This window comes from Acipenser ruthenus, chromosome 24 (genome assembly GCF_902713425.1).
Source record: "Acipenser ruthenus chromosome 24, fAciRut3.2 maternal haplotype, whole genome shotgun sequence".
In the NCBI taxonomy this organism is placed as follows: domain Eukaryota; kingdom Metazoa; phylum Chordata; class Actinopteri; order Acipenseriformes; family Acipenseridae; genus Acipenser; species Acipenser ruthenus.
Window position 1 is genome coordinate 11,142,780 of NC_081212.1, and position 22,614 is coordinate 11,165,393.

Below are 22,614 nucleotides of genomic sequence, written 5' to 3' on the forward strand. Positions count from 1 at the left end.
CAAACAGGAGATGACTCGGTAGTAGTTGTCCACGTCGGTACAAACAGCATTGGAAGAGACAGGCCAAGATCCCTGCAAAACAAATTCAGAGAGCTAGGAAGGAAATTAAAAGACAAGACACAAACGGTGGTATTTTCTGGGATACTGCTGGCAGCTTGCCATATGGACAGCAGGAAATACAAAATCAAAATGCATGGCTGAAATTGTGGTGCACGCAGGAAGGCTTCATCTTTCTTGAACATTGGAGCACATTCTACAACAAAGACTCTCTATATAGGTGGGAAGGACTGCACTTAAACAAAAAGGGAACCAATCTACCCAGAGAAAGGATCCTTGAGGAGGTCCACAAGCATTTAAACTAGAAAGGAAGGGGGGAAAAACAAAAGAACAGAAGGGAGACCACATCAAAACAAGGGCATCAACTCCCCCTCAGTCTCAATGTCCTGGAAGAGGGGGAAGCAAGTTGCTTCTGGGGGGTGGCCATGGTGGAATTTCTGGCACCCCCCAATTCTTCGTGGCCAGCAGCTCCCTCTTCCGGGGCTCCCTCCACACTCTATCCTGCCGCGAAAGTGCGGCTGGGGGAGCTGGTCTCCTGACCTTCCCCCTCCTCTTCATGGCCAGCAGTTCCCCTCCGTGGGGCTCTGACCACAAAATCTCCTGCCGCGAAAGTGCGGCTGGGGGAGCTGGTCTCCTGACCCCCCCCCCCCCCTTCTTCAAGGCCGGCAGTTCCCCTCCGTGGGGCTCCGACCACAAGATCTCCGTCCGCGAAAGTGCGGCTGGGGGAGCTGGTCTCCTGACCTCCCCCCCTTTCTTCATGGCCAGCAACTCCCCTCCGTGGGGCTCCAACCACATGATCTCCGGTCGCGAAAGTGCGGCTGGGGGAGCTGGTCTCTGGACCTCTCCCCCTTTCTTCATGGCCTTCCGTTCCCCTCCGTAGGGCTCCGGCCATAGTGTAGTGACCCCAGGCGAAGCAGGATCCCTGGCGACCCCAGGCGAAGCAGGATCCCTGGCGACCCCAGGCGACGGCAGCGAACCCTAAGGAGGCGACGGCAGCGGCAGCGGACCCTCGGGAGGCGACGGCAGCGGACCCTCGGGAGGCGACGGCAGCGGCAGCGGACCCTCGGGAGGCGACGGCAGCGGCAGCGGACCCTCGGGAGGTGAACTCGGGAGGGGAGCCCCTGGCCATGGAGGTGGCAGCGGGAGCTCCACTTCTCCCTCGTTCCCTGTAGCTGGTGGCTCTCCAGGCGATGTGGAGCAACAGGCAGCCCCAGGTGATGCGGAGCAACAGGCAGCCCCAGGCGATGCGAGGCAGGCATCCCTGGGTGGTGCGAGGCAGGGCAGGAGCAGTCCTTCCCATGACGGTGGATGTGGAACCAGCAGGTATTCACCCTCTGCTGGTGGAGCTAGGAGTGGCAAGCAGTCCTCCCACGGCGGCTGAGGCGGAACCAGCAGGTATTCACCCTCTGCTGGTGGAGGTGGGTGGGGCAAGCAGTCCTCCCATGGCGGTTGAGGCAGAACCAGCAGGCATTCACCCTCTGCTGATGGAGGTGGGAGGGGCAAGCAGTCCTCCCACGACGGTGGATGCGGAACCAGCAGGCATTCACCCTCTGCTGGTGGAGGTGGGAGGGGCAAGCAGTCCTCCCACGGCGGTTGAGGCAGAACCAGCAGGCATTCACCCTCTGCTGGTGGAGGTGGCGGAGGCAGAGGCAGCTCTTGCTGCTCTGCTCCTGGTGATGGTGGAGACAGAAGCAGCTCCTGCTGCTCTGCTCCTGGTGGTGGTGGAGACAGAGGCAGCTCCTGCTGCTCTGCTCCTGGTGGTGGTGGAGGCAGAGGCGATGGGGCGGATGCTGACCACTCAGAGGGAGGCTGTGGCGGTGCTGGCTCCCTCTGCTGTGTCGGCTGGGCTGGTGTGTGCCGTGCTCCCTTCAGCAGTATAAATAGAGGCTGCTAGGGAACACCAGCATCCTGCCCTTCTCCCCCCCAGAAAAATTCAGGGGGTTGAGCCTGTAACTCCTCCCCTTCTGGCTCTTGGGACTGCAGCTTGGGTCCTAGGGCTGTGGAAGCCCCGACTTCCCTCTCTTCGGGCCGTGGACGCACCGACTCCTCCCTTTTGGGCTGTGGACGCACCGACTCCTCCCTTTTGGGCTGTGGACGCACCGACTCCCCCCTCTTGGGCTTAGGACGTTCGGGCTCCTCCCACTCAGGCGTAGGACGTTCGGGCTCCTCCCACTCAGGCGCAGGATGTTCGGGCTCCTCCCACTCAGGCGCAGGACGTTCGGGCTCTTCCCTTCTGGGCGCTGGATGCACGGGCTCCCCCCTTCTGGGCGCTGGATGCTCGCGCTCCCCCCTTCTGGGCGCTGGATGCTCACGCTCCGCCTCTTCATATTGCGTGGGGCATATGGCCACCGTGTGCCCATATGCCCCACAGCCAGGGCACAACTCCGCCACGAGGTTCACAATGTAAACCTCACAGTCATCCTCACCGATCTCCTCCTGCTACTGCGGTTGCTGTTGCTGCAGCCTACCTCTCCCCCTTCTCTTCATGCTCCTTCTCCCTGCCTTCCTCTCCTGGGCCAATTCCTCCTCTTTGAGGCAGGTGAGGCAGGTTTCCTGATCCACCTGCGGCGATGGTATGGCCTTCAGGTGGATCCACTCCTCCGCAGTCTCCACCTCACCTCGATCAAAGGCCTGCACAAAGAGGGGGTCTTCATATGGGCACACCTCAGGGAGGTGCCCATACTCCAGGCAGGCGAGGCACCATGTAGCCCCTCCTTCCTTTAACTCCCTCTGATGCGCATGCCACCTCTCCATGTAGGCGTCCACTTTATCCATTTTTTTTTTTCAAACACAAAAAAACACTATTTGAAAAAAACGAACACACAAAAAAAACCTTCCTTTGCTGTTCCTGGTCCGGCTGTTGGAGGCGTTGTTTATCCCACTTCTGACACCATATGTGGCAGTCTGGCTCGCAGTGGTGAAGTGGATGACGTCACGGACCAGGAAGTAACTGACACCAAAACAGTGGATGGGCGGGTGAAGCTGAGTGCAGTAGCACTCAGCGTATTTATTAACAAACAAAATATTTAAACAAAACACAAAACACAAAACAAAAGGGCACGAGGGCCAAATGAATCAACAAACAAACAAGTAAGTGTCGTGCTGGAGAATCCAGCACATTTTAGCAATTGTTTTTTTCAAATGTGACTCGCTCTCTCCGCTCCCCGTACTCTCCTCTGTACACCCAACAACAAGTGCAGAGAGCTGCAGGTTTATATACTCTGGCCGAGGGATTAACTAGTTGTTAATTATCTTATTATCCCTCGGCCAGAGTCTGCACGCGTTTGGTAAGGATGCATGACTGTCAGCTAGTTAAATAATCAGTAGCTGATCAGCCATGCATCCTCACAGGGTTTTTAAATATAATAATAAAAGACGCAGCGCTTTTACCCGCGCTGCAAACAAAAATACAAATAATAATACATAGAGGCGGGACACTCCGCCACACATGCCCCCCCTTGTGCGCAGCACACATGGCCTTTTCGGCCACCTCCCCCCTCAGTCTCAATGTCCTGGAAGAGGGGGAAGCAAGTTGCTTCTGGGGGGTGGCCATGGTGGAATTTCTGGCACCCCCCAATTCTTCGTGGCCGGCAGCTCCCTCTTCCGGGGCACACTCCACACTCTATCCTGCCGCGAAAGTGCGGCTGGGGGAGCTGGTCTCCTGACCTTCCCCCTCCTCTTCATGGCCAGCAGTTCCCCTCCGTGGGGCTCTGACCACACAATACATAGAGGTGGGACACTCCGCCACAGATAGGTGTTACAGAAACTTGGTTGTCTGAGAGTGATGGAGACAAATATAATATTAGTGGGTACACACTGTATAGGAAAGACAGGCAGGACAGAAGAGGTGGAGGGGTAGCACTATACATAAGAAATAGTCTTCAAGCCCAGGTGTTAAATCAGGACAAAGAAAACAATGCAGAATCAATATGGGTCAGAATAATGGACAAAAATTCAAAGGGCATAATAATAGGAGCATGCTATAGCCCGCCAAATTCAGACTCTGAGCAAAATACTCGGTTATACAATGACAATCAAAATGCATGTAGAAAAGGAGAAGCCATACTAATGGGGGATTTCAGCTTCCCCCGTATAACATGGGAGAACCCGGTGGGGAGCACGACGGACGTAATTGAGATGGTGGAAATGACAAATTACTGCTTCCTAACACAACTTGTCAAGGCACCGACTAGAGGGGAGGCATGCCTTGATTTAGTCTTTTCAAATAACAAAGACAGAATAACTAAAACAGAGGTCAGAGAGCCATTGGCAAACTCAGACCACAACATGGTCTCATTTGAAGTGATTTTTAAAACCCCAAAAGTAATGACTAAAGCTAAGGTTTACAATTTTAGAAAAGCAAACTATGAAGGCATGAAACAGAGACTAACAGAAGTAGATTGGAGTAAAATAGAGAAATCATCCACAGTAAAAGGATGGCTTTTTTTTAAAAAAAAAATGTAGTACTAGAGGCGCAAAACAATTACATCCCATAGGTAGACAAATCTAAATCTAAAACAAAATGGCCAAAATGGTTTATAGATCAATAAAAATAATATTCAGCTAAAAAAGACACTTTTCAGAGCATTTAAAAGGGACCAAAAACAAAGTACACAGAAAGAGTACTTGGAACTGTAAACACAAGTCAAAAAGGAAGTTAGAAAGGCCAAGAGAGAGATAGAAATCAATATTGCTAAGGGGGCTAAAACCAATTCCAAAATGTTTTTCCACTATTATAACAGCAAGAGAACATTCAAAGAGGAGGTTAAATGTCTGAGACACAAATGGCAAAATCATAGATGAAGAAAAAAAAATAGCAAATATATTAAATGATTACTTTTCACAGGTTTTTACAAAGGAGGACACAGACAACATGCCCCACATGTCAACCTGTTCCTATCCAGTTTTAAATAACTTCAGCATAACAGAGGCAGAAGTGTTAAAGGGACTAGGAGCTCTTAAAATAAACAAATCCCGAGGCCGGATGAGATCCTCCCAGTAGTTCTCAAAGAAATGAAAGAAGTTATTTACAAACCGCTATCCAAAATCATGTAACAGTCTCTTGACACAGGGATTGTACCGACAATTGCCTGGAATTGACTGGAAAATTGCAAACATAATATCAATCCACAAAAAGGGAGACAAAACCCATCCAGGTTACTACAGACCAATAAGCTTGACTTCTATTATATGTAAACTTATGGAAACTATAATAAGATCCAAAATCCAAGATCTTACCTGAGTTGTTGCCTTTGCCTTTGTCCCTTCTGTTTTTTTGTATTCTCCCCCCTTCCTTTCTAGATTAAATGCTTCTGGATCTCCTCAGGATCCTTTCTCTGAGTAGATTGGTTCCCTTTCTGTTTAAGTGCTGTCTGTCCCACCTATATAGATAGTCCCTGTTGTAGAATGTGCTCCAGTGTTCAAGAAAGGTGAAGCCTTCCTGTGTGCACCACGATTTTAGCCATGCATTTTGATTTTGTATTTCCAGCTGTCCATATGGTCCTTTGCAAGGTGCCGGCAGTATCCCAGAAAATACCACAGTTTTGGTCTTGTCTTTTAATTTCCTTCCTACCTCTCTGAATTTGTTTTGCAGGAATCTTGGTCTGTCTCTTCCAATGTTGTTTGTACCGATGTGGACGACTACTACTGGGTCGTCTCCTGTTCGTTCTAGGAGCTTGTCCACGTTCTCAGTGATGTGCTTGACAGAGGCTCAGTGGGCAGGGCCACCAGCAACCATGTGCAGGGACCCCGTACGGGGTCCCAGCAGCTCGACAAACGATACCTGCCACCTTACCAGTGCTCGCACTGGCCCCATCGACCCCGTGTGGGGTCCCAGCAGCTTGCCAAACGATATCTGCCAACTTCCCACCGCGTACAGATGTCCCGGCGACCCATTGTGGGGCCCCAGCAGCTCGCCAAACGATGCCTGCCACCATCCCACTGAGCACAGAGGCCCCAGCGAACCCGTGCGGGATTGCAGTAGTTCGCCACCGATACCTGCCACCTTCCCACCATGCACACAGGCCCCAGCAACCCCGTGCAGGGTCCCAGCAGCTCGCCAAACGATAGCTACCACCTTCCCACAGCGGGCAGGGGCCCCAGTCACCATGTGCGGGGTCCCAGCAGCTCGCCAAACAATACCTGCCACTTTGCCTCCGTGCGCACATGCCGCAGCGACACCGTGTGGGGACAAAGCAGCCCGCCAAACATTATATGCCATTTTCCCACCGTGTACGGAGGCCCCAGCAACCCCGTGCAGGGTCGCAGACACTCACGACCGATACCTACCACCTAGCCACCGCACGCAGGGTTCCCAGCGACCCCGTGCCCCAGCAGCTCGCCAAACGATTCCTGCCACTTTCCCACCACATGCAGTAGTGCCAGCGACCCAGTGCGGGGTCGCAGCAGGTCGCCACCGATATCTGCCACCTTCCCACCATGCGGAGTCGCAGCAGCTTGCCACCGAGACCTGCCACTGTGGAAACGTGCGCACAGGCCCCAGCGACCCCTTGCATGACCCCAGCAACTCGCCAAACGACACCTGCCACCTTCACACCATGCGTATGGGTCCCATCGACCCTGTGCGGGGTAACAGCAGCTTGCAAAACGATATCTGCCAACTTCCCACTGCGCACAGAAGCCCCAGTCATCCCGTGCAGGGTCGCAGCTGTTCGCCACCAATACCTGCCACCTTGCCACCGTGCGCACTGGCCCCAGCTCACCAAACGATACCTGCCACCTTCCCACCGTGCACACGGGCCCCAGCGACTCTGTACAGGATCTCAGCAGCTCGCTAAATGATACCTGCCACCACCCCTCCGCACGTAGGGGCCCCAGCAACCCCGTACGGGGTCCCAGCAGCTGGCCAAATGATACCTGCCACCTTCCCACCGCACGCTTGGGCCCCAGTGACCCCGTGCGGGGTCCCAGCAGCTCGCCAAATGATACCTGCCACTTTGCCTCTGTGAACACATGCCGCAGCAACACCGTGCGGGGACCAAGCAGCTTGCCAAACGATATCTGCCATTTTCACACCATGTACGGAGGCCTCAGCGACCCTGTGTGGGGTCGCAGCCACTCGCGACCGATACCTGCCACCTTGCCAATGTGCGCACAGGCCCCAGCGACCCCTTGCATGACCCCAGCAACTCGCCAAACGACACCTGCCACCTTCACACCATGCGTATGGGTCCCATCGACCCCGTGCGGGGTCCCAGCAGCTCGCCAAATGATACCAGCCACCTTACCAGCGCGTACATATGTCCCAGCGAACCCGTGCGGGGTCGCAGCCGCTCGCCACCGAGTCCTGCCACCTTGCATACATGCGCACAGGCCCCAGCGACCCCTTGCGTAGCCCCAGCAGTTCGCCAAACGATACCTGCCACATTCCCACTGCGCGCACGGGCCCCAGCAACACCGTGCAGGGTCCAGCAGCTCGTCAAACGATACCTGTCACCTTCCCACCGAACGCAGGGGCCCCAGCAGCTCACCAAACGATAGTTACCACCTTCCCACTGCGGGCAGGGGCCCCAGTGACCCCGTGCGGGGTCCCAGCAGCTCGCCAAATGATACCTGCCACTTTGCCTCTGTGCGCACATGCCGCAGCAACACCGTGCGGGGACCAAGCAGCTTGCCAAACGATATCTGCCATTTTCACACCATGTACGGAGGCCTCAGCGACCCTGTGTGGGGTCGCAGCCGCTCGCGACCGATACCTGCCACCTTGCCAACGCGCGCACATTCTCCAGCGACCCATTGCATGACCCCAGCAACTCGCCAAACGATACCTGCCACCTTCCCACCGCGTGCATGCGCCCCAGCGCCCCAGCGACCCCGTGCAGGGTCCCAGCACTTGCCAAACAATACCTACCACCTTGCCACCATGCGCACATAACCCAGCGACCCCGTGCGGGGTCCCAGCACCTTGCCAAACAATACCTGCCATCATCCCACCGAGCACATGGGCCCCAGCAGTTCGCCAAACGATATCTGCCACCTACCCACTGCGCACGTGCCCCAGCGACCCTGTGCGGGGTCCCAGCAGCTCGCCAAACGATACCTGCCACCTTCCCACCGTGCACATATGCCCCAGCGACCCCTTGCAGGGACCCAGCAGCTCGCCAAATGATTCCTGCCACCATCCCACTGCGCACAGAGGCCCCAGCGGCACCATGCGGGGCCGCAGTAGTTCACCACCGATACCTGCCACCTTGCCACCGTGCGCACTGGCTCCAGCTCGCCAAACGATACCTGCCACTATCCCACTGCGCACAGAGACCCCAGCAACACCGTGCAGGGTCCAGCAGCTCGTCAAACGATACCTGTCACCTTCCCACCGAACGCAGGGGCTCCAGTGACCCCATGCGGAGTCCCAGCAGCTTGCCAAACAATACCTGCCACCTTCACACCTCGCCCAGGGGCTCCAGCGACCCAGTGCGGAGTCCCAGCAGCTTGCCAAACAATACCTGCCACCTTCCCACCGCACATATGCCCCAGCGACCCCTTGCAGGGACCCAGCACCTTGCCAAACGATACCTGCCACCATCCCACTGCGCACAGAGGCCCCAGCAACACCGTGCAGGGTCCCATTAGCTGACCAACGATACCTGCCACCTTGTCACCGTGCACACTGGCCCCAGCGACCCCATGCGTGGCCCCAGCAGCTCGCCAAACGATACCTGCCATTTTCCCACCGCGCGCAGGGGCCCAAGCGACACCGTGCGGGGTCCCAGCGGCTCGCCAAACGACACCTGCTTCTTTCCCAGCTCACGCACGGGCCCCAGCGACACAGCACGGGGTCCCTGTGGCTCGCCAAATGACACCGGCCACCTTCCCGGCGTGCGCACAGGCCCTAGCAACCCCGCGTGGGGTCCCAGCGGCTAGCCAAACGAGACCTACCACCTTTCCAGCGTGCGCAGTTGCCCCAGCTAACCCGTGCGGGGTCCCAGCAGCTTGCCAAACGATACATGCCACCTTCCCACGGCATGCAGGGCCCCCAGGGACCCCATGCGGTGTGCCAGCAGCTCGTCAAACGATACCTGCCACATTCCCACCACACGTAGGTGCCCCAGCGACCCCACACGGGGTCCCAGCGGCAAGCCAAACATCACCTGCCATGTTCCCAACTCACGCACGGGCCACAGCGACAACTTGAGGGGCCCCAGCAGCTCGCCAAACGATACCTGCCACCTTCCCACCCCACTCAGGGGACCCAGCGACCCCGTGTGGGGTCCTAACAGCTTGGCTAACGATATCTGCCATATTCCCACAGTGTACAGAGGCCCCAGCGACACCGTGCGGGGTCCCAGCAGCTCGCCAAATGAGACCTGCCACCTTCACAGTGCGCGCATGGGCCCCAGCGGCTCACCAAACGACACCTGCTTCCTTCCCAGCTCGCACAAGGACCCCAGCAACATAGCGAGGGATCCCTGTGGCTCGACAAACTACACCTGGCACCTTCCCAGATGCGCGCACGGGCCCTAGAATCCCAGCGCGGAGTCCCAGCGGCTCGCCAAACGACATCTGGCACCTTCCCAGATGTGCGCACGGACCCCAGCGACCTCGCGTGGTGTCCTAGCTGCTCGCCAAACGACAGCTGGCACCTTCCCAGTGTGCGGAGGGGCCCAGGCGAACACCCGCGGGGTCCCAGAGGCTCGCCAAACAACACCTGTCACCTTCCCAGCGCGCATACAGGCACCAGCGACCCCGCGCGGGGTTCCAGCGGCTCACCAAACAACACCTGGAACCTTCCCAGATGCGCGCACGGGCCCCAGCGAACCCCCTCTGGATCCCAGCGGCTCGCCAAATGACACCTGGCACCTTCCCAGCACGCACAAGGGCCCCAGCGAACACCCGCGGGGTCCCAGCCGCTCGACAAATGACACCTGGCACCTTCCCAGATGCGCGCACGGACCCCAGCGATCCAACGCGGGGTCCCAGTGGCTTGCCAAAGGACACCTGGCACATTCCCAGTGTGCGCACGGGCCCCAGCGACCCCGCGCAGGGTACCAACGGCTCGCCAAATGACACCTGGCACCTTCCCAGATGCACGCACGGACCCCAGTGACCCCCAAAGGGGTCCCAGAGGCTCACCAAACGACACCTGGCACATTCCCAGCGCGAGCATGGGGCCCATCAACCCCGCACGGGGTCCCAGCGGCTCGCAAAACAACACCTGGCACCTTCCCAGTGCGCATGGGGCCCAGTGACCCAGCACGGGGTCTCAGTGGCTTGCCAAACGACATCTGTCACCTTCCCAGTGTGCGCATGGGCCCCATCGACCTCGCGCGGGGTCCCAGCGGCTCGCCAAACGACACATGGCACCTTCCCAGCACGCGCAAGGGCCCCAGCGAACACCCGCGGGGTCCCAGCCGCTCGACAAATGACACCTGGCACCTTCCTGGCACGCGCACGGGCCTTAGCATCCCAGCGCGGGGTCCCAGCGGCTTGGAAAACGACACCTGGCACCTTCCCAGCATGCGCATGGGGCCCAGCAACCAAGCACGGGGTCCCAGCGGCTTGCTAAATGACCTCTGTCACCTTCCCAGTGTGCGCACAGGCCCCAGCGACCCTGGGCGGGGTCCCAGCGGCTTGCCAAACGACACCTGGCACCTTCCAAGCACACGCAAGGGCCCCAGCGAACACCCGCGGGGTCCCAGCCGCTCGACAAATGACACCTGGCACCTTCCTGGCACGCGCACGGGCCTTAGCATCCCAGCGCGGGGTCCCAGTGGCTCGGAAAACGACACCTGGCACCTTCCCAGCATGCGCATGGGGCCCAGCGACCCAGCACGGGGTCTCAGTGGCTTGCTAAACAACACCTGGCACCTTCCCAGATGCACGCACGGACCCCAGCGATCCCCCGTGGGGTCCCAGCGGCTCGCCAAACGACACCTGGCACCTTCCCAGATGCGCGCACGGACCCCAGCGACCTCGCTCAGGGTCCTAGCTGTTCGCCAAACGACAGCTGGCACCTTCCCAGCGTGCGCAGGGGCCCCAGCGAACACCCGCGGGGTCCCAGCGGCTCGCCAAACGAAAACTGGCACCTACCCAGATGTGCGCAAGGGCCCCAGCGGTCCACCGCAGGGTCCCAGCGGCTCGCCAAACGACACCTGCCACCTTCCCAGCAAGTGCACGAGCCCCAGTGACCCCGCGTGGGGTCCCAGCGGCTCGCCAAACGGTCCCTGGCACCTCCCCATTGTGCACGGGCTCCAGCGACCCTGCGCGGGGTCCAAGCGTCACACCAAATGGTCCCTGTCGCCTCCCCAGCGCTCGCACGAGCCCCAATGACTTTGCACGGGGTCCCAGCAGTTCAACAAATGGTCCCTGGCACATCCCCTCCTCACGCACGGGACCCAACGACCCCGCACGGGGTCCCAGCAGCTCTCCAAATGGTCCCTGGCACCTACCCAGTGTGCGCACGGTCCCCAGCGACTTTGCGCGTGGTCCCAACAGCTCGCCAAATGGTCCCCGGCACCTCCCCAACGCGTGCACTTACCCTCGCGACTTAGCGCGGGGTCCCAGCGGCTCAACAAACAGTCCCTGGCACATCTCCTCCTCGCGCACGGGTCCAGCGACTTCGCTCGGGGTCCCAGCGGCTCGCCAAACGGACCCTGGCACCTCCCAAATGCGTGCACTTGTACCCAGCGACTTCTTGTGGGGTCCCAGCTTCTCAACAAACGGTCCCTGGCACCTCCCGTATTTGCGCACGGAGCCCAGCGGCTCGATAAATGGCACCTGGCACCACCACAGCGTGCGCATGGGCCCCAGCGACCCCGCGTGGAGTCCCAGAGGCTCGCCAAACAACACCTGGCACCTTCCTAGCGCGCGCACGGGGCCCAGCGGACCCGCACGGGGTCTCAGCAGTTCGTCAAACGACACCTGTCACCTTCCCAGCGCGCGTACGGGCACCAGCGACCCCGCGCGGGGTTCCAGCGGCTCACCAAACAACACCTGGAACCTTCCCAGATGCGCGCACGGGCCCCAGCGAATCCCCTCTGGGTCCCAGCGGCTCGCCAAATGACACCTGGCACCTTCCCAGCACGCACAAGGGCCCCAGTGAACACCCGCGGGGTCCCAGCTGCTCGACAAATGACACCTGGCACCTTCCCAGATTCACGCACGGGCCCCAGCAACCCCACGCGGGGTCAAAGCGGCTCGCCAAATGGTCTCTGTCACCTCCCCGGCACTCACATCGGCACCAGCGACCCCGCGCGGCATCCCAGCGTCACACCAAATGGTCCCTGGCACCTCCCCATCGTGCGCACGGGCCCAGTGACTTCGTGCGTGGTCGAAACAGCTTACCAAGCTGTCCCTGGCACCTCCCCAGCATGCTCACTGTACCAAGTGACCAGGCGTGGAGTCCCAGTGGCTTGCCAAATGGTCCCTGCACCTCCCCAGCGCACGCACAGGGCCCAGCGACCCCACGCAGGGTCCCAGCAGCTCGCCAAATGGTCCCTGGTACCTCCCCAGCACGCTCATGGGCCCCACAGACCCTGCGTGTGGTCCCAGCAGCTCGCCAAGCGGTCCCTGGTACCTCCCCAGCTTGCGAACAGGGCCCAACGACCCCGCGAGGGGATCCACCAGCTTGCCAAATGGTCCTAGGCACATCCCCAGCGCGCGCACGGGGCCCAGCGACCCCGCGCGGGGTCCCAACGGCTTGTCAAACGATCCCTGGTGCCCCCCCATCGCGCGCATGAGCCCCGCCGACTTCGCAACTTCACACAAGGTCCCAGCAGCTCGAAAAATGACCTGTGGCACCTCCCCAGCATGCGCACGGGCCCCAGCGACCCCAAGCAGGGTCACAGCAGCTCGCCAAATGGTCTCTGTCACCTCCCCAGCACTCGCACAGGCACTAGCGACCCCAAATGGAGTCCCATCTGCTCGCCAAATGGTCCCTGGCACCACCCCATCACGCGCACGTGCCCCTGCGACTCAGTACGGGGTCCCAGCGGCTAACCAAACTTTCCCTGGCACCTCCCCAGCACGCACACAGGGCCAGTGACTTTGTGCGTTGTCCAAATGGCTTACCAAACTGTCCCTGGCACCTCCCCAGCATGCGCACTGTACCAAGTGACCAGGCGTGGAGTCCCAGTGGCTTGCCAAATGGTCCCTGGCACCTCCCCAGTGCGCGCACAGGGCCTAGCGACACCGCGCGGGGACCTACCAGCTTGCCAAATGGTCCCTGGCACCTCCCCAGCTTGCGCACTGTACCAAGTGACCAGGCGTGGAGTCCCAGTGGCTTGCCAAATGGTCCCTGGCACCTCCCCAGTGCGCGCACAGGGCCTAGCGACCCCGCGCGGGGACCTACCAGCTTGCCAAATGGTCCCTGGCACCTCCCCAGCTTGCGAACAGGGCCCAACTACCCCGCGCGGGGACCCACCAGCTTGCCAAATGGTCCCTGGCACATCCCCAGCGTGCGCACAGGGCCCCAGCGACCACGCGTGGAGTCCCAGCGGCTCCCCAAAAGGATCCTGGCACCTCCCAAGCGCGCGCACGTGGAAGCGAATTCGCACGGGGTCCCAGTGGCTTGCCAAATGGTCCCTGGTCCCTCCCCAGCGAGCGCACGGGTCCCAGCGACCCCGCGCGGATCCCAGCGGCTCATCAAATGGTTCCTGGTACCTCCACAGCGCGAGCATGGACCCAAGCGGCTTCACGCACGGTCCCAGCGGCTCGAAAAATGGTCCCTGGCACTTCCCAAGCACGCGCACGGGGCCCAGCGACCCCGTACGGGGTCCCAACGGCTCGTCAAACGATCCGTGGCGCCTCCCCATTGCGCGCATGAGCCCCATCGACTTCACGACTTCGCACGGTGTCCAAGAGGCTCGCCAAACCGTCCCTGGCACCTCGCTTGCGCACGCAGGGGCACTAGCGACACCGTGTGGGGTCTTGGCGGCTCGCCAAATGGTCCCTGGCACCTCCACTCCTTGCGCATGGGGCCCAGCGACCCCACGCAGGGCGACAGCGGCTCGCCAAATGGTCCCTGGCACCACCCCAGCGCGTGCACGGTCCCCAACAACTTTGCACGGGGTCCCAGTGGCTCGTCAAATGGTCCCTGGCTCCTCCCCAGCATGCGCACTGGCCACAGCGACCCCGCGCGGGGTCCCAGCAGCTCGCCAAATGGTGCCTGTCACCTCCCCAGTGCGCACATGGGGCCCAGCGACCCCGTATGGGGCCCCAGCGGCTCGCCAAATGATCCCTGGCTTCTCCCCAGCACTTGGACGGGCCCCAGCAACTTCGCGCAGGGTCCCAGCAGATCAACAAATGCTCCCTGGCTCCTCCCCAGCGTGCACGTGCCCCAGCGACCCGACACGGGGTCCCAGCGGCTTGCCAAATGATCCCTGGCACCTCCCCAATGAGCACACCGGCAACAGCGACTTCGAGCTGGATACCAGCAGCTCAACAAATGGTCGCTAGCACCTCCCGTCCTCACGCACAGGGAGCAGAAACCCCGTGCGGGGTCCCAGCGTCACTGGTCCCTGGCACCGCCCCCGCGCGCGCACAGAGCCCAGCAACCACACGTGGGGTCCCAGCGGCTCGCAAATGGTCCGTGGCACTTCCCCAGCGTGCGCACGGGGCCCAGCGACTTTGCCTGCGGTCCCAGCGTCACACCAAATGGTCCCTGGCACAGCCCCAGCGCGTGCACGGGGGCAAGCGACCACGCGCAGTGTCCCAGCGGCTCGCCAAATGGTCCCTGGCACCTCCCCAGCACGCGCATGGGCCCCAGCGACTTTGCCTGCGGTCCCAGCGTCACACCAAATGGTCCCTGGCACAGCCCCAGCGCGCGCACGAGGGCAAGCGACCACGCGCAGTGTCCCAGCGGCTTGCCAAACGGTCCCTGGCACCTCCCCAGCGAGCGCACGGGCCCCAGCAACTTAGCGCAGGATCCCAGTGGCTCGCCAAACGGTCCCTGGCACCTCCCCAGCGCACACACGGACACTAGCGACCTCACGCAGGGACCCAGCGGCTCGCCAAACCATACCTGGCGCCTCCCCAGGGCGCGCACGGGCCCCAACGACCCTGCGCAGAGTCCCAGCAGCTCACAAAATGGTCCCTGGCACCTTCCCAGCACGCGCATGGTCCCCAGCGACCCCACGCAGGGTCCCAGCGGCTCGCCAAATGTCCCTGGCACCTCCCCAGCACTCGCACGGGCACCAGCGACCCCGTGCGGGGTCCCAGCGGCTTGCCAAACCGTACCTGGCGCCTCCCCAGCGTGCGCACGGGCCCCAACGACCCCGTGTGGGGTCCTAGCGGCTCGCCAAATGTTCCCTGGCACTTCCCCAGCACGCGGACCGACACCAGCGTCCCCATACGGGGTCCCATCTGCTCGCCAAATGGTCCCTGGCACCACCCCAGCAGGCGCACAGGCCCCAGTGACTCCGTACGGGGTCCCAGTGGCTAACCAAACTGTCCCTGGCACCTACCCAGCACGCGCACAGGTCCCAGCTACCCTGCGCGGCGTCCCAGCGTGACACCAAATGGTCCCTGGCACTTCCCCAGCACGCGGACCGACACCAGCGTCCCCATACGGGGTCCCATCTGCTCGCCAAATGGTCCCTGGCACCACCCCAGCAGGCGCACAGGCCCCAGTGACTCCGTACGGGGTCCCAGTGGCTAACCAAACTGTCCCTGGCACCTACCCAGCACGCGCACAGGTCCCAGCTACCCTGCGCGGCGTCCCAGCGTGACACCAAATGGTCCCTGGCACCTCCCCATTGCGCGCACCGGCCCCAGCGACTTTGCGCGTGGTCCAAGTGGCTTACCAAACTGTCCCTGGCACCTCCCCAGAATGCGCACTGTACCAAGCAACCTTACGTGGGGTCCCAGCGGCTCACGAAACGGTCCCTGGCTCCTCCACAGCACGTGCATGGGCCCCAGCGACCCCGCTCGGGGTCCCAGTGTCTCACCAAACGGTCCCTGGCACCTCCCAAGCATGCGCACTCGCCCCAGCTACTTCGCGCGTGATCCAAGCGGCTTCCCAAAGTAACCCGGGCACCGCCCCAGCGCACGCACTGGGCCCAGCAACCTCGCGCAGGGTCCCAGCGGCTCGTCAAATGGTCCCTGGCTAATCCCCAGCGCACGCATGTGGCTCAGCGACCCCGCACGGGGTCCCAGCGGTTCGCCAAACGGTCCCTGGGACCTCCGCAGCATGCGCACAGGGCCCAGCAACAACACGCAGGGTACCAGCGGCTTGTAAAAAGTCCCGGGCACATCCCCAGTGTGGGCACAAGCCCAGCGACCCCGCGTGGGGTCCCAGCGGCTCGCAAAATGGTCCCTGGCTAATCCCCAGCGCGTGCACGGGGCCCAGCGACCCCGCCCGGGTTCCCAGGGGCTCGCCAAATGGTCCCTGGCTACTCCCCAGCGCGTGCACGGGGCCCAGCTACCCTGCCCGGGTACCCAGCAGCTCGCCAAAATGTCCCTGGCACCTCCCCAGCACGCATCCGGGCCCCAGAGACCCCGTGTGGGTTCCCAGCGGATAGCCAAATGTTTCCCTCGCACCTCCCCAGCACGCTCACGGGCCCCACAGACCCTGCGCGGGGTCCGAACGGCTCGCTAAATGTTCCTTGGCACCTCCCCAGCACGCACATGGGCCCCAGCGACCTCGCGCAGGGTACCAGCGGCTCGGCAAATGGTCCCTGGCAACTCCCCAGCTCACGCACAGACCCCAGCGACTTCGCCTGGGGGCCAAGCGACTCGACAAACGGTCCCTGTCACCTCCACAGAGAGCGCACGGGCCCCAGCGACCTCACGCAGGATCCCAACGGCTCACCAAATGATCCCTGGCACATACCTAGTGAGCGCACGGGCCTCTGCGACTTCTATCTATCTATCAATCTATCTTTTGATTTATAAATGTCAATATTATTTATTTTATTCATCTCTATCTAACTTTTGATTTATAATTATAAATATATATATATATATATATATCTTTTTTTCTCTCTATATTTTGATTTCTGAAAATAAATATTATTTTTTAACTCTCTCCTTCTCTCTATCCATCCATCTATTAGCCATACCATTACAAAAAAGTCTTCTTATCTCCTCCGTTTCACATGTGCCTCTTTTTTCTTCTCCCAAAGGTAAATACATACCGTTGTCTTCTTCGAAAAAAAACCCACAACTAATTAATCCAAAAAAACACACATAAGCATTCACAACTCTGGCGAGACTCGAACCCACAACCTTTAAATCACACCACACAACCAGCCTAGAAGTCCAACAGGCTATCCATTGCGCCACAGAGCCCTGCACCGTTATGACCGGCACGGCAAAGTTGAGGTAGACGGAGCCAAAGCCACGGAGGAAAACGTGCCAAAAAAAGACGGGGATGGGATTCAAACCTGCGCGTGCAGAGCACAGTGCAAGACATCGCCTTTACCACTCGGCCACCTCGTCCTCCATGCAGCAATCACATTAAAAAAAAACATATTTCACTCTTCCATCACCCAGCCCTTTCTGGTTTCATTCATTCAATCTATCTATCTATCTATCTATCTATCTATCTATCTATCTATCTATCTTTTGATTTATAAATGTCAATATTATTTATTTTATTCATCTCTATCTAACTTTTGATTTATAATTATAAATATATATATCTTTTTTTCTCTCTATATTTTGATATCTAAAAATAAATATTATTTTTAAATCTCTCCTTCTCTCTATCCATCCATCTATTAGCCATACCATTACAAAAAAGTCTTCTTATCTCCTCCGTTTCACATGATTAATGTTGTCATTGAAGATAAATCAATCAGAATGACAGGACCAGAGGGAGACACAAAAGAGATATGCAACAGGAGCCTGTTTTTCAAAACTTGTAATCTGGATCATTTTGATCCATTTGTTCAGAAAATGTCACTGCTGGATTATCCATATTACGAATAATTGCGATTAAAAAGTCCAGCATTTTAAAAAGTAATTTCGATCACAAAATATAGGATTACAAATCCAGATCATTTGTATCCAGATTACAAGTTTTGAAAAAGCAGCTCCCGGGGAGCCTCCAACTCACAACTGCAGCATCCTGCCGTATAAGTACCACACACAAAAGAAGTGCACCACCTGGAGCGTCGGGAGGAGACATCGAGCAGCTGGCAAGTGTGGTGCATTGTGGTTTAGTTGGTTAAAGCACCTGTCTTGTAGGAGATTCTGGGTTCAAATCCCAGCAGTGTCACTTTTACTTCTTCTCCCAAAGATAAATGCATACCGTCGTCTTCTTCGAAAAAAAAAAAAAACACAACGAATTAATCCAAAAAGACACACATAAACATTCACGACTATGGCGGGACTCGAACCCGCAACCTTTGAATCACACCACACAACCAGCCTAAAAGGCCAACACGCTATCCATTGCACCACAGAGCCCTGCACCGTTATGACCGGCACGGCAAAGTTGAGGTAGACGGAGGCAAAGCCACGGAGGAAAACGTGCCAAAAAAAGACGGGGATGGGATTCAAACCTGCGCGTGCAGAGCACAGTGCAAGACATCGCCTTTACCACTCGGCCACCTCGTCCTCCATGCAGCAATCACATTTAAAAAACATATTTCACTCTTCCATCACCCAACCCTTTCTGGTTTCATTCATTCAATCTATCTATCTATCTATCTATCTATCTATCTATCTTTTGATTTATAAATGTCAATATTATTTATTTTATTCATCTCTATCTAACTTTTGAATTTTAATTATAAATATATATATCTTTTTTTGTCTCTATATTTTGATATCTAAAAATAAATATTATTTTTTAATCTCTCCTTCTCTCTATCCATCCATCTATAAGCCATACCATTACAAAAAAGTCTTCTTATCTCCTCCGGTTCACATGATTAATGTTGTCATTGAAGATAAATCAATCAGAATGACAGGACCAGAGGGAGACACAAAAGAGATATGCACCAGGAGCCGGTTTTTCAAAACTTGTAATCTGGATCATTTTGATCCATTTGTTCAGAAAATGTCACTGCTGGATTATCCATATTACGAATAATTGCGATTAAAAAGTCCAGCATTTTAAAAAGTAATCTCGATCACAAAATATAGGATTACAAATCCAGATCATTTGTATCCACATTACAAGTTTTGAAAAAGCAGCTCCCGGGGAGCCTCCAACTCACAACTGTAGCATCCTGCCGTATAAGTACCACACACAAAACAAGTGCACCACCTGGAGCGCCGGGAGGAGACATCGAGCAGCTGGCAAGTGTGGGGCATTGTGGTTTAGTTGGTTAAAGCACCTGTCTTGTAAACAGGAGATCCTGGGTTCGAATCCCAGCAGTGTCACTTTTACTTCTTCTCCCAAAGATAAATGCATACCAGCGTCTTCTTCGAAAAAAAAAAAAAACACAACGAATTAATCCAAAAAAACACACATAAACATTCACGACTCTGGCGGGACTCGAACCCGCAACCTTTGAATCACACCACACAACCAGCCTAGAAATCCAACATGCTATCCATTGCGCCACAGAGCCCTGCACCGTTATGTCTGGCACGGCAAAGTTGAGGTAGACGGAGCCAAAGCCACGGAGGAAAACGTGCCAAAAAACGACGGGGATGGGATTCAATCCTGCGCGTGCAGAGCACAGTGCAAGACATCGCCTTTACCACTCGGCCACCTCGTCCTCCATGCAGCAATCACATTAAAAAAACATATTTCACTCTTCCATCACCCAGCCCTTTCTGGTTTCATTCATTCATTCAATCAATCTATCTATCTATCTATCTATCTATCTATCTATCTTTTGATTTATAAATGTCAATATTATTTATTTTATTCATCTCTATCTAACTTTTGATTTATAATTATAAATATATATATATATATATATCTTTTTTTGTCTCTATATTTTGATATCTAAAAATAAATATTATTTTTTAATCTCTCCTTCTCTCTATCCATCCATCTATTAGCCATACCATTACAAAAAAGTCTTCTTATCTCCTCCGGTTCACATGATTAATGTTGTCATTGAAGATAAATCAATCAGAATGACAGGACCAGAGGGAGACACAAAAGAGATATGCACCAGGAGCCGGTTTTTCAAAACTTGTAATCTGGATCATTTTGATCCATTTGTTCAGAAAATGTCACTGCTGGATTATCCATATTACGAATAATTGCGATTAAAAAGTCCAGCATTTTAAAAAGTAATCTCGATCACAAAATATAGGATTACAAATCCAGATCATTTGTATCCAGATTACAAGTTTTGAAAAAGCAGCTCCCGGGGAGCCTCCAACTCACAACTGCAGCATCCTGCCGTATAAGTACCACACACAAAACAAGTGCACCACCTGGAGCGCCGGGAGGAGACATCGAGCAGCTGGCAAGTGTGGGGCATTGTGGTTTAGTTGGTTAAAGCACCTGTCTTGTAAACGGGAGATCCTGGGTTTGAATCCCAGCAGTGTCACTTTTACTTCTTCTCCCAAAGATAAATGCATACCATCGTCTTCTTCGAAAAAAAAAAAAAAAACACAACGAATTAATCCAAAAAAACACACATAAACATTCACGACTCTGGCGGGACTCGAACCCGCAACCTTTGAATTACACCACACAACCAGCCTAGAAGTCCAACACGCTATCCATTGCGCCACAGAGCCCTGCATCGTTATGACTGGCACGGCAAAGTTGAGGTAGACGGAGCCAAAGCCACGGAGGAAAACGTGCCAAAAAACGACGGGGATGGGATTCAAACCTGCGCGTGCAGAGCACAGTGCAAGACATCGCCTTTACCACTCGGCCACCTCGTCCTCCATGCAGCAATCACATTTAAAAAAACATATTTCACTCTTCCATCACCCAGCCCTTTCTGGTTTCATTCATTCAATCTATCTATCTATCTATCTATCTATCTATCTATCTATCTTTTGATTTATAAATGTCAATATTATTTATTTTATTCATCTCTATCTAACTTTTGAATTATAATTATAAATATATATCTTTTTTTGTCTCTATATTTTGATTTCTAAAAATAAATATTATTTTTTAATCTCTCCTTCTCTCTATCCATCCATCTATTAGCCATACCATTACAAAAAAGTCTTCTTATTTCCTCCGTTTCACATGATTAATGTTGTCATTGAAGATAAATCAATCAGAATGACAGGACCAGAGGGAGACACAAAAGAGATATGCACCAGGAGCCGGTTTTTCAAAACTTGTAATCTGGATCATTTTGATCCATTTGTTCAGAAAATATCACTGCTGGATCATCCATATTACGAATAATTGCGATTAAAAAGTCCAGCATTTTAAAAAGTAATCTCGATCACAAAATATAGGATTACAAATCCAAATCATTTGTTTCCAGATTACAAGTTTTGAAAAAGCAGCTCCCGGGGAGCCTCCAACTCACAACTGCAGCATCCTGCCGTATAAGTACAACACACAAAACAAGTGCACCACCTGGAGCGCCAAGAGGAGACATCGAGCAGCTGGCAAGTGTGGGGCATGGTGGTTTAGTTGGTTAAAGCACCGGTCTTGTAAACATGAGATTCTGGGTTCGAATCTCAGCAGTGTCACTTTTACTTCTTCTCCCAAAGTAAAATGCATACCAGCGTCTTCTTCGAAAAAAAAAAAACACAACGAATTAATCCAAAAAAACACACATAAACATTCACGACTCTGGCGAGACTCGAACCCGCAACCTTTGAATCACACCACACAAAAAGCCTAGAAGTCCAACACGCTATCCAATGCGCCACAGAGCCCTGCACCGTTATGTCCGGCATGGCAAAGTTGAGGTAGACGGAGCCAAAGCCACGGAGGAAAACATGCCAAAAAACAACGGGGATGGGATTCAAACCTGCGCGTGCAGAGCACAGTGCAAGACATCGCCTTTACCACTCGGCCACCTCGTCCTCAATGCAGCAATCACATTAAAAAAAACATTTTTCACTCTTCCATCACCCAGCCCTTTCTGGTTTCATTCATTCAATCAATCAATCTATCTATCTATCTTTTGATTTATAAATGTCAATATTATTTATTTTATTCATCTCTATCTAACTTTTGATTTATAATTATAAATATATATATCTTTTTTGTCTCTATATTTTGATATCTAAAAATAAATATTATTTTTTAATCTCTCCTTCTCTCTATCCATCCATCTATTAGCCATACCATTACAAAAAAGTCTTCTTATCTCCTACGTTTCACATGATTAATGTTGTCATTGAAGATAAATCAATCAGAATGACAGGACCAGAGGGAGACACAAAAGAGATATGCACCAGGAGCCGGTTTTTCAAAACTTGTAATCTGGATCATTTTGATCCATTTGTTCAGAAAATATCACTGCTGGATCATCCATATTACGAATAATTGCGATTAAAAAGTCCAGCATTTTAAAAAGTAATCTCGATCACAAAATATAGGATTACAAATCCAGATCATTTGTATCCAGATTACAAGTTTTGAAAAAGCAGCTCCCGGGGAGCCTCCAACTCACAACTGCAGCATCCTGCCGTATAAGTACAACACACAAAACAAGTGCACCACCTGGAGCGCCAAGAGGAGACATCGAGCAGCTGGCAAGT

General features: G+C 55.3%; 5 non-coding genes across 5 annotated transcripts; 2 read left to right on the top strand and 3 right to left on the bottom strand.

The window, feature by feature from the left end:
* The first annotated feature begins 19,273 nt into the window (after window positions 1-19,273).
* On the top strand, window positions 19,274-19,347 carry trnat-ugu (transfer RNA threonine (anticodon UGU)). The gene has a single exon. It is a non-coding gene; the product is annotated as a tRNA-Thr (tRNA).
* A 100-nt stretch (window positions 19,348-19,447) lies between these two features.
* On the bottom strand, window positions 19,448-19,538 carry trnar-ucu (transfer RNA arginine (anticodon UCU)). The gene is given in 2 exon segments: window positions 19,448-19,483; window positions 19,502-19,538. It is a non-coding gene; the product is annotated as a tRNA-Arg (tRNA).
* An 865-nt stretch (window positions 19,539-20,403) lies between these two features.
* On the top strand, window positions 20,404-20,477 carry trnat-ugu (transfer RNA threonine (anticodon UGU)). Its single transcript has one exon. It is a non-coding gene; the product is annotated as a tRNA-Thr (tRNA).
* Window positions 20,478-20,579: 102 nt separating this feature from the next.
* Window positions 20,580-20,670, bottom strand: trnar-ucu (transfer RNA arginine (anticodon UCU)). Its single transcript is given in 2 exon segments — window positions 20,580-20,615; window positions 20,634-20,670. It is a non-coding gene; the product is annotated as a tRNA-Arg (tRNA).
* A 1,022-nt stretch (window positions 20,671-21,692) lies between these two features.
* trnar-ucu (transfer RNA arginine (anticodon UCU)) lies at window positions 21,693-21,783 on the bottom strand. The gene is given in 2 exon segments: window positions 21,693-21,728; window positions 21,747-21,783. It is a non-coding gene; the product is annotated as a tRNA-Arg (tRNA).
* Window positions 21,784-22,614: the final 831 nt, after the last annotated feature.